Below are 9,073 nucleotides of genomic sequence, written 5' to 3'. Positions count from 1 at the left end.
CCCCTGCTTGTGTTCCTGCTCTCGCTGTGTCTCTCTCTGTCAAATAAATAAAATCTTTAAAAAAAAAAAAGATAGCACAGCTGTAACTACTTGCTTGAATTTGCAGTAGTCTACCATCAGTTTCCTGGATCTGCTTTTTGCAGGAGCCAATTGGTGAAAATAGAAATATGATGGGGATGGTCAACTATGAGGTCTCTAAGGGTTACACTAATCTCTGCCATTTTCCCTAGAGATATGATAATGTTTATGATTTACTCACATAGTTGAGGACTGGGGAAGCAACCTTGCAGGTATCCAAATAAACCATATAGGCAAGGGCTGACTTGAACTGCAGCTAATCTGAGTCTTGGAAAAATGCCGTGTGATCATCCTAGAACAGAAGGGGCTGCAAGGCCATCTCCTACTTGCTTCCCTATCTCCCCTAGGATGCTGTCTAATGCGGTATGGGACTCTGTCATGCCCTTCTCACCAGTGCATCTACACAATGTGGACTGCATCAGTGGAGTCCAGAAGTGACTCCACAGCAACATGATGTCTATAACTCATATTGCAGTCATCTGGTCCCTTTTGTTTCAGTGTCATCCTTTTTGGTGTGTAGGACAAGGATCACGGGGAGCTGGCATCTTTAGCTTATTCTTCTTTTCACTATTTAATAACAAACTGTCAAAATCTAAAAGTGGCTTTTTATATCTTTACCGATCAAATCAGTCAGGGCTTGACCTTGGCCTTGCTTGTCTTGTGTGTTCCTATCATGACAGGAACCAGTGTGGGGTTCTATCAATTACCAAATGTGTCCATTCCAAACTATACATTTAGGGATCAGTAAAATGACTATGGGTAGGCCTCCAGAGACCCATTCTAGGTGTTGCTGTTAAGAGGTTTGAAGCACCGTTGTGATTCCTAATCCTTTGTATGTGATTCTTTTTTCCCTGGGAAAAAGAAGTTTGCGGTAGAAGTTTGCTAATAGGTTACCATTCATCCTTCTCTTTGTTCCTAATGCTCTGGAATTTCACAATGTGTGTCATCCTATAGGTCTAAATTTACCCTTGTGCTGGACACTCAGCAGGCCTTTCAATCAGGAAACTCATGTAACTTAGTGCTGGGGTATTTTCTTGAAAACTTTCTCTGATGATACTCTTCATTTTCTTTCTGCTCTCTTTCTTGAATTCTTATTATTCCAATATTGGCCTTTCTGAGTTGGTCTTCTAATATTTTAATCGTTTTTCTCCATTTTCCATCTCCTTGCCTTTTTGAACTGCTTTTGGGAGATTTTTTCTACTTTATCTTCTAATCTTTCAATTGAGATTCTCATTTCTGCCATCCTGTTTATTATTTCCCAAAGCACTTTTTTGTTCTCTGAATAATCTTTTAAAAGAATAGCATCCTGATTTTTTTACACAAAGGCAGCATCTTATCTTTCTGAGTATAGTAATAAGGTCATTTTTGGGGGGTAATTTTTAAAGTATTCTCTCTACATAGCCCATTTCTTACAAGTTATTTTTTGTTCATTTCTGGCCTCTATCTTCCATGTTCGAGACCTACCCCAGTTGTCTGGTGAATATTTATTTAAGTTTCTGTATATTGTGATATTTTAGAATCTTTTTTTGATGAATCCTTGATTGTCTGCTTATTTTAAAAATGGGGATTAAAAATATAATTAGAAGCTCTGAGCACTTGGATGGGGTTTGTCCGTTTTGAGTTTTACTGTACAGTGATCTCATTGAGCCATTTGATAGGCAACCCCAGATGTTAAGATCTTTAGATATTTCCCCATTGGCTGGTCAGATTGTTCAAGAAAAAACTCTTCTATTCTGCTTGAAGAATGTAAGTCTGCCAGTGTTCTGGGAATATTCAGCATTCAACATGCTTTTAGTCATTGAATCCCCCTATTTTGGTACAGTACCCAGTTCCTAAAGTCCAAGAATTCACTCTTTTACCCTCTCCAGAGAATATACCACGACAGGGTTGGAGAGGACCCTTGCCAAGAGAGTGCAGTAGGGAGGGATGCAGGGATCAGACTTCTCAGGTAGCTTTCCCCAAATGTTCCTTTTCATAACTCCCAGTCCCCGCTTCCTTTTCAGAGGTACTTGGTACTGCTTGTTTTAATTCTCTTGAGCTTTCTATGGTACAAATTAGGTTGATTCTCAGTGCTACCTTAGGATTAAACTTCTCATATCTGAAAAGTTGGTTACCATTGGTCTGTCTGCTCTCTAGTTTCCCACATTTTGGGGCTATTGTCTCCTGTTCTCATATATTCTTGGTTATAGTCTTTGTAGGATTAGGGGCAGGAGCAAAACTGGATCTGCTGTTTTAGCACAGAAGTCACTTTTCATGTTTTATTTTATAATGTCAATGTATCCAAAATTTTTAGCAGATGACTTATAATTACCGTGATGAAAACCAATGCTCATTCATTCTTTCAACAGATATTTATTGAGTGTCAGCAATGTGCTAGGCATTAGTCTAGGTATTTGGGACACACTAGGGAGCAAAGCAGATAAAGATCCTAGCTCTTTTTTTTTTTTTTTAAGATTTTATTTATTTATTTGACAGAGAGAGAGCACAGGCAGGGGGAGTGGCAGGCAGAGGGAGAGGGAGAAGCAGACTTCTACTTAGCAGGGATCCTGAAGCAGGGTTCCATCCCAGGACCCTAGGATCACGACCTGAGCTGAAGGCAGATGCATAACCAACTGAGCCACCCAGGCACCCCAAAGATCCTAGCTCTTGTGGATCTTATCTTTTTGATGGAGGAGGCAGACAATAAATAATAAAATAAGTAAATTATATAACATGTTAGAAAGTGATAATAAGAAAGAAAGAAAAAATAGAGCAAGGTAAGGGGAATGAAGATTGCTGGGGGACAGGAGGGCAGGTAGGTTGCAATATTCAATACGGTGGTCAGAGTAGGCTTTATTGAGAAAGGGACATTTGAAGATTTGAAAGCAGTGAGAGATGTGGCAATATACAGATGTGGGGGAAGAGCATTCTAGGCAGAGGAACAACCAGTGCAAAGGCTTTAAGATGGGAACAAGGCCAGTGTTCTATATAATAATGTCTTCAGGCCTCTGAAGTGTGAGCATAAATGACTCCAGTTTGTCAAGCTATTTTTTTAATTGCATAAAAAAATCCATATAATATAAAGTTTACCCTCTTAACCTTTTTAAGGTATATTGTTTAGTAATGTTTATTCACATTGTTGCATAACAGTTAAGTAGAACTTTTTCATCTTGCAAAACTGAAACTCTGTGCTCATCAAACAACTCCCCATGTCCCCCTCACCCAGCCCTTGGCAACCATCATTCTACTCTCTGTTTTCATTTTGACTACTCTAGATATCTCATATATGTGGAATCATACAGTATCTGTCCTTTTGTGAAAGCATTTGCCAAGCTTTTTAAGTTCTTGTATTGCAAATTTATTCTGGCTCCAGCCTTGCTCTTCTTTTAGCTATTACTTCCCTCCTACATGCATGTAAGTCAAATCTTAACACCCCTGTTTACCAGCTGAATCAGATAGGATGCCTTTGGCTGCAAGGGAGAGAAACCCTGACTCAGACTGTTTCAAACAGTAAAGGAACGAATGGCTCACATAGTATAGAGTCTAGAGAAAGGGAGCTGAAGTTTGTTCTATCCAGCCCTTCAGCAATGTCATCAAGGACTGAGGAGTTCTTTTTTATTTTTTCCTCTCAGCTCAGCAGGTTTCAGCCTCAGGCTGGTAGCAAGAGGGTTGCAGCTAATTCAGGCATTATATCCAGTCATGACAATATCAGGGAAGGAAAGAGACCTTCTACTTTATTGTTTCTGTCTCTTATACACAGGAACCTTTCCTCAAAGTCCTTTCATGAGGCTTTCCTTCACATCCAGTTGGCCAGAATTCTATCACATGCCTGTGTCTGAACCAGTTCCTGGGATGGGCTGGGTCTTTGCCCCCATAGAAGCACATGAATGTATGGGAGAGAGGTGGACACCTACATAAAATCAGATTCTGTTAGAAAAGAGGAAAGGGAGAAGTATGCTGAGTACATAGCTGAGGTATTGTGATATAGTAAGAAATATATATTTGGTATTCATCTCTGGTTCTTGGAACAGGACTTCTAAACCCTTGGAATTTTCTGAGTGATAGAGGTGATAGGAGTGTTTTTTGTTATTCTTTTAACCACACCTGAATTTATGTTAATGAGATAATTGGTGGCTGAAAGCCCCTAGATAGCTCTAGGATGGAGGCTTGTTTGCCAGAAGAAGCAACCATGTGATTAGAGGGTTGCAATTTTCATCCCGACTCCCATCCCTAACCTCTGGGGAGGAGAGGCTAGGCATTGAGTTAATCACAAATGGCCAATGATTTAGTCAATCATACCTACATAATAGAACCTCAATATAATACCTAAATGAAAGGGTCAGGACAGTTTCTGGGTTGGTGAACACATCCGTGTGCCAGGAGGGTAGTACATCCCAGATTCCTTAGGAACAGAAACTCCTGTGCTTGGGATCCTTGTGGAACCTTGCCCTATGTACCTCTTCATCTGGCTCTTCAATTGTGTCCTTTATAATAAAACGATAATAGTAAGTAAAATGCTTTCCTGAGTTCTGTGATCCATTATAGCAAATTCTCAAAACTGAGGAGGGGGTCATGGGAACTTCTGACTTGTAGCCTAGCCAGACAGAAGTGTGGGTAACCTGAGCACCCACTACTTTCAGCTGGTATCTGAAGTGGGGCAGTCTTGTGGGACTGAGCCCTTAACTTTTGGGGTCTCCGCCAATGCCAGGTAGTGTCAGAATTGAATTAATTGCAGGACATCCTGTTGGTGTCTGTATGGAATTAGAGAATTACTTGGTGTGGAAAATCCAGACATTTAGTGTCCAAAGTGTTGTGAGTAGAAAATGGTGCCAGTAGTAATAGTACAGCCAACAGTGTCGGCTACAGCAGCTGTATGGTTTGAGGAAAGTTATTTAACATCTCTGATTCTCAATTTTCTTGAGACAATAAGAATAATGCTATTTTTCTCATGTGAGGATTAAATGATATAATAGCTGAAGTGAGAAAACATACGTAAAACTACCCAGGACAGGCCATGGCACGTAGTATTGCCTGGTTCAGTCGTTCTGCAGTTGTGGAACCTGGACCAACAGCATCAACATCAGCATCACCTGGTGTTACGGGCTGAATCATGTTCCCCGCTTCTCCTCCATTCATATGTTGAAGCCCTAACTTCAGGTACTTCAGAATGTGATTGTACCTGGAGATAGGTTTTATAGAGGTAATTAAAATAAGCCCAAGAGCATGAGCCCTAATCCATTATGACTAGTGTCCCTGGAGGAAGAAATTAGGACCCAGACACACAGAAGGATGACCATGCGCAGATACAGGGAGAAGACAGCCGTCTTATAAACCAAGGAGAGAGGCCTCAAAAGAAACCAACTCCGCCTATACCTTGATCTCAGACTTTAAGGTTCCAGAACCGTGAGAAAATAAATTTCTGTTATTTAAGCCACCCAGTCTGTTGTAATTTGTTATGGCAGCTCTAGCAAACTGACATTATCAGGGAGCTTGATAGAAATATAACGTCTCTGGCCCCACCCCAGACATACTGAATCAGAAACTGTGAGGGTAGAGCTCAGCATCCTGTGTTTTAAAAGTCCTTTAGGGGCCTCTTTTTCTTCAAGGAGGTGGTCGAGTGGTTTGGTGGCGGCGGCCTTGCGGATTCGCGCCAGCAGACGCAGAGATGCAGATCTTTGTGAAGACCCTGACGGGCAAGACCATCACCCTCGAGGTCGAGCCCAGTGACACTATTGAGAATGTCAAAGCCAAAATCCAAGACAAGGAGGGCATCCCGCCTGACCAGCAGCGTCTGATTTTTGCGGGCAAACAGCTGGAAGATGGCCGTACTCTGTCAGACTATAATATCCAGAAAGAGTCCACCCTGCACTTGGTGCTTCGCCTCCGGGGTGGCATCATTGAGCCTTCCCTCTGCCAGCTGGCCCAGAAATACAACTGTGACAAGATGATCTGCTGCAAGTGTTACGCTCGCCTGCACCCCCGTGCTGTCAACTGCCGCAAGAAGAAGTGCGGCCACACCAACAACCTGCGCCCCAAAAAGAAGGTCAAATGAGGCCCCTCCACCGGCTCTTCCTTTGCCCACAGGGCAGCTTCCTGCCCGAGCCCCAAGGGCCTGGGGCCTCAATAAAGTTTCCCTTTCATTGACTGGAGCAAAAAAAAAAAAAAAAAGTCCTTTAGGGGCACCTGGTTGGCTCAGTTGGTGGAGCATGGGACTCTTGATCTCAGGGTTGTGAATTCAAGCCCTGCGTTGGATGTGGAGCCTACTTTAAAAAAAAAAAAAGCCCTTTACATTACTTTGATTTAACACTCAAGTTTGAGAAAGGCTGGCCTAGTTGTTAAAGGATGGAGGAACTTGACTAGCTTGGGTTCATATCCCAACTCTACCACTTAGCAGGTGGGTGATTTTGGGTACTTTTACAAATGTCTCTGTGTTCCAATCTCCTCATCTGTAAAGTGAGGATAATCCTAGTCCTTACCCGTTAGGTTGCAATGGTGATAAATGAGTTGATCCATATGGAATTTAGAACAGTGCTTGGTGCATAGTTAATGCTCAACAAGTGTGAACTATGACTGTAGAAGATAACATGTAAATGTTGAGTCTGAATCTCATTTTAAATGGTTGGGTTTGGAAAAAGAGATAGTAGCTGAGCTTATTGAAATTATTTGTAGAGTGAGGTCCTGGGGACTCTCTTAAATAAAGTTGAATACTCCAGCCCCTACTTTGGCTGCTTAAAACCCTCTTTTTCTTACTTCCTCGTTTATGATTGTGATGTGGAAGATGCAGACGGTGCCAAGTTCTTTGTAGTTTATGCAAATACACAGCACACATTGTTATGTTGCTCTTCATTTTCTACGAAGGCCCCATTGTCATCAATTTTATATCCTGTTCCCATGAGAACTTTACCTTTTTCTTCTCTGCATTCCATTCTTGATGGGTTATCTAGTTTCTCATCTAGACAACTTACCCTCTTTTCCCGATGGCCCGTTTAGAACCACCTCCTATTAAAAAATAAGTTTTCCATTGAGGCATCTGTATACTCATTTCCCTTGTTTTTTATTTGCCTTCTATCCGAGGTGATTCCAGTTGTTTTACAGTGTGCAGCTGCTACTAGATACTAATGCCATTTTCAGTGGGGGAGTTGCATTTTCCAGCCTTGTTTCTGTATATTTGATTGTCTTCAGGATTTTATGTGAGCTGTAAACACACTGGGTAGAAACAACTCAATAAATGACAAACAGTAAAATGAATAATAAAAAGTTATAGTCTCATATAAGGAGAATGAGTGGGGTCCCTCTCCCATATAGAAGTAAGCCAGGGATATCAATATGTTTAGAAAACTACCGGCTAGCTGCTACTTTAAAATATTCTTTAAGTCACAAACTTGTTTTCCCCTGCAGTACGCAATTCACTTTCCCCTCTACTTAGCTTCTTAATCACTCCAGGAAACATAACCATTCATTTATAATCCAGGCCCCAAACCTTGGTGTCCTTTCTTATTGCTTTCTTTTCTCCCCAACATTGAAATATCTACCAAAATCTTTCTGTTATTGCATTTCTAACATTATCCATCTCTAACTTATCTCAAAGACCAGACTTTCTACAATCATGGGGCACTGGACAGGGTAAATAATAATTCATTTGGTTAGATTACCTCAAATCTTATTTTATAATTCCATGCATTACTATAGCCATGTCCAGAAGTTCTATAAAGACTTTTAGACCCTCTCCCCCAATAAATTGAAATGTAAAATACAAAGTAAGTGTAAAGTATACCACACTTTTAAAAGAACTTTATATGAGCCAGGAGGCGGGGAAAAATAAAAATTTCAGTAATGGCAATTACAGGACTCTTGTGGACCTCTTGTCTGATTTTCCTATTTATTATTCAGATGCTCTTTGTTGTCTTCTACTTTGTTCACTTCAACATACTACCTTTCAGGTTTTCACTATAAGTTCACCTATGTCTCTATTCAGGGAGCATGTGGTTTTACCATCTACCATTTCTTTAAGGAAAAGCTTTTACTTTAAAAATGCTCTTTATTGAAAATTATTTTCTCCAACCTATGTCCTTTATTCTCATTTATGCTTCCGAATATGACTTTAAGCCAAAGGAACTATTTTCTGTATTCTGAAAAATGACCCTATGTAAGTCATATATAAACAAGTTATGCTAAATTAAAACATTTAATTCCATTTACTTCTTCATTTTAGTAGATAAGTTGGTGATCCAAGCTCAGACCGGTCTTCTTCATTGAGTCACTCAATCCAAACACTGTTAAGAAAATCTAGTTTCTTACTATTCCCTGGGTTGAGGTAGATCATGTTTCTAAAGATAGCTGCAACAATATCTCCCATCCCATATGTTATTTTGCAATGTGCTAGCTATTCCCTGATCAAGAAGTAGAGTTTATAGTCACTCCCTTTGTTTTTTTTGTTTGTTTTTTAAAGTAGGCTCTACGCCCAGTGTGGAGCTCAGTGTGGGGCTTGAACTCATGACTCTGAGATCAAGACCTGAACTGAGATCAAGAGTCAGACACTTAACTGACAGAGCCAACCAGGTGCCCCTATTGTCACTCCCTTTGAATCTAGACTGGTCAATGACCTATTTTGACCAATAAGATGCATCACAAATGATGCTGTCTAAACTCCAAGCCTGGGCCTTAAGAAATCTGTACCTTCTGCCTTAATGTCTTGGAATGTTCTTTTTTGGAACCAGCTGCCATACTGGGAGGGAGCCCTAGAAACCATGTGAACAGATCTAATCAAAGAAAACCAAAGACCTTGGCCAACAATCCTAGCTGAGTTTCCAGCTGGGATGTGAATCAGGCCATTTTGGTTATTCTAGACAACTCAGGACCCTAGCCAACACTCTATAAACTAGAACTGCCTGATAACCTATAGAGACATAGGAAATAAGAAATTGCTTCTGTTTTAAGCCACTGTGTTTTGAGATAGTTTGTAATGCAGCAATGCCTACCTGGACCACTGGGACTCCATTAATCTTTTTTTTTTTTT

General features: G+C 40.6%; 1 pseudogene; it reads left to right on the top strand.

Moving 5' to 3' along the window:
• Nucleotides 1-5,653: 5,653 nt before the first annotated feature.
• LOC114207274 (ubiquitin-ribosomal protein eL40 fusion protein pseudogene) lies at nt 5,654-6,218 on the top strand (annotated as a pseudogene).
• Nucleotides 6,219-9,073: the final 2,855 nt, after the last annotated feature.

The sequence above is a fragment of the Eumetopias jubatus genome, unplaced genomic scaffold (genome assembly GCF_037043125.1).
Source record: "Eumetopias jubatus isolate StellerSeaLion01/CBP00866 unplaced genomic scaffold, mEumJub1_p1.0 scaffold_3, whole genome shotgun sequence".
NCBI lineage: Eukaryota > Metazoa > Chordata > Mammalia > Carnivora > Otariidae > Eumetopias > Eumetopias jubatus.
Note: the sequence above shows the minus strand (reverse complement) of the source record. Positions and strands in the feature narration are given on the sequence as shown.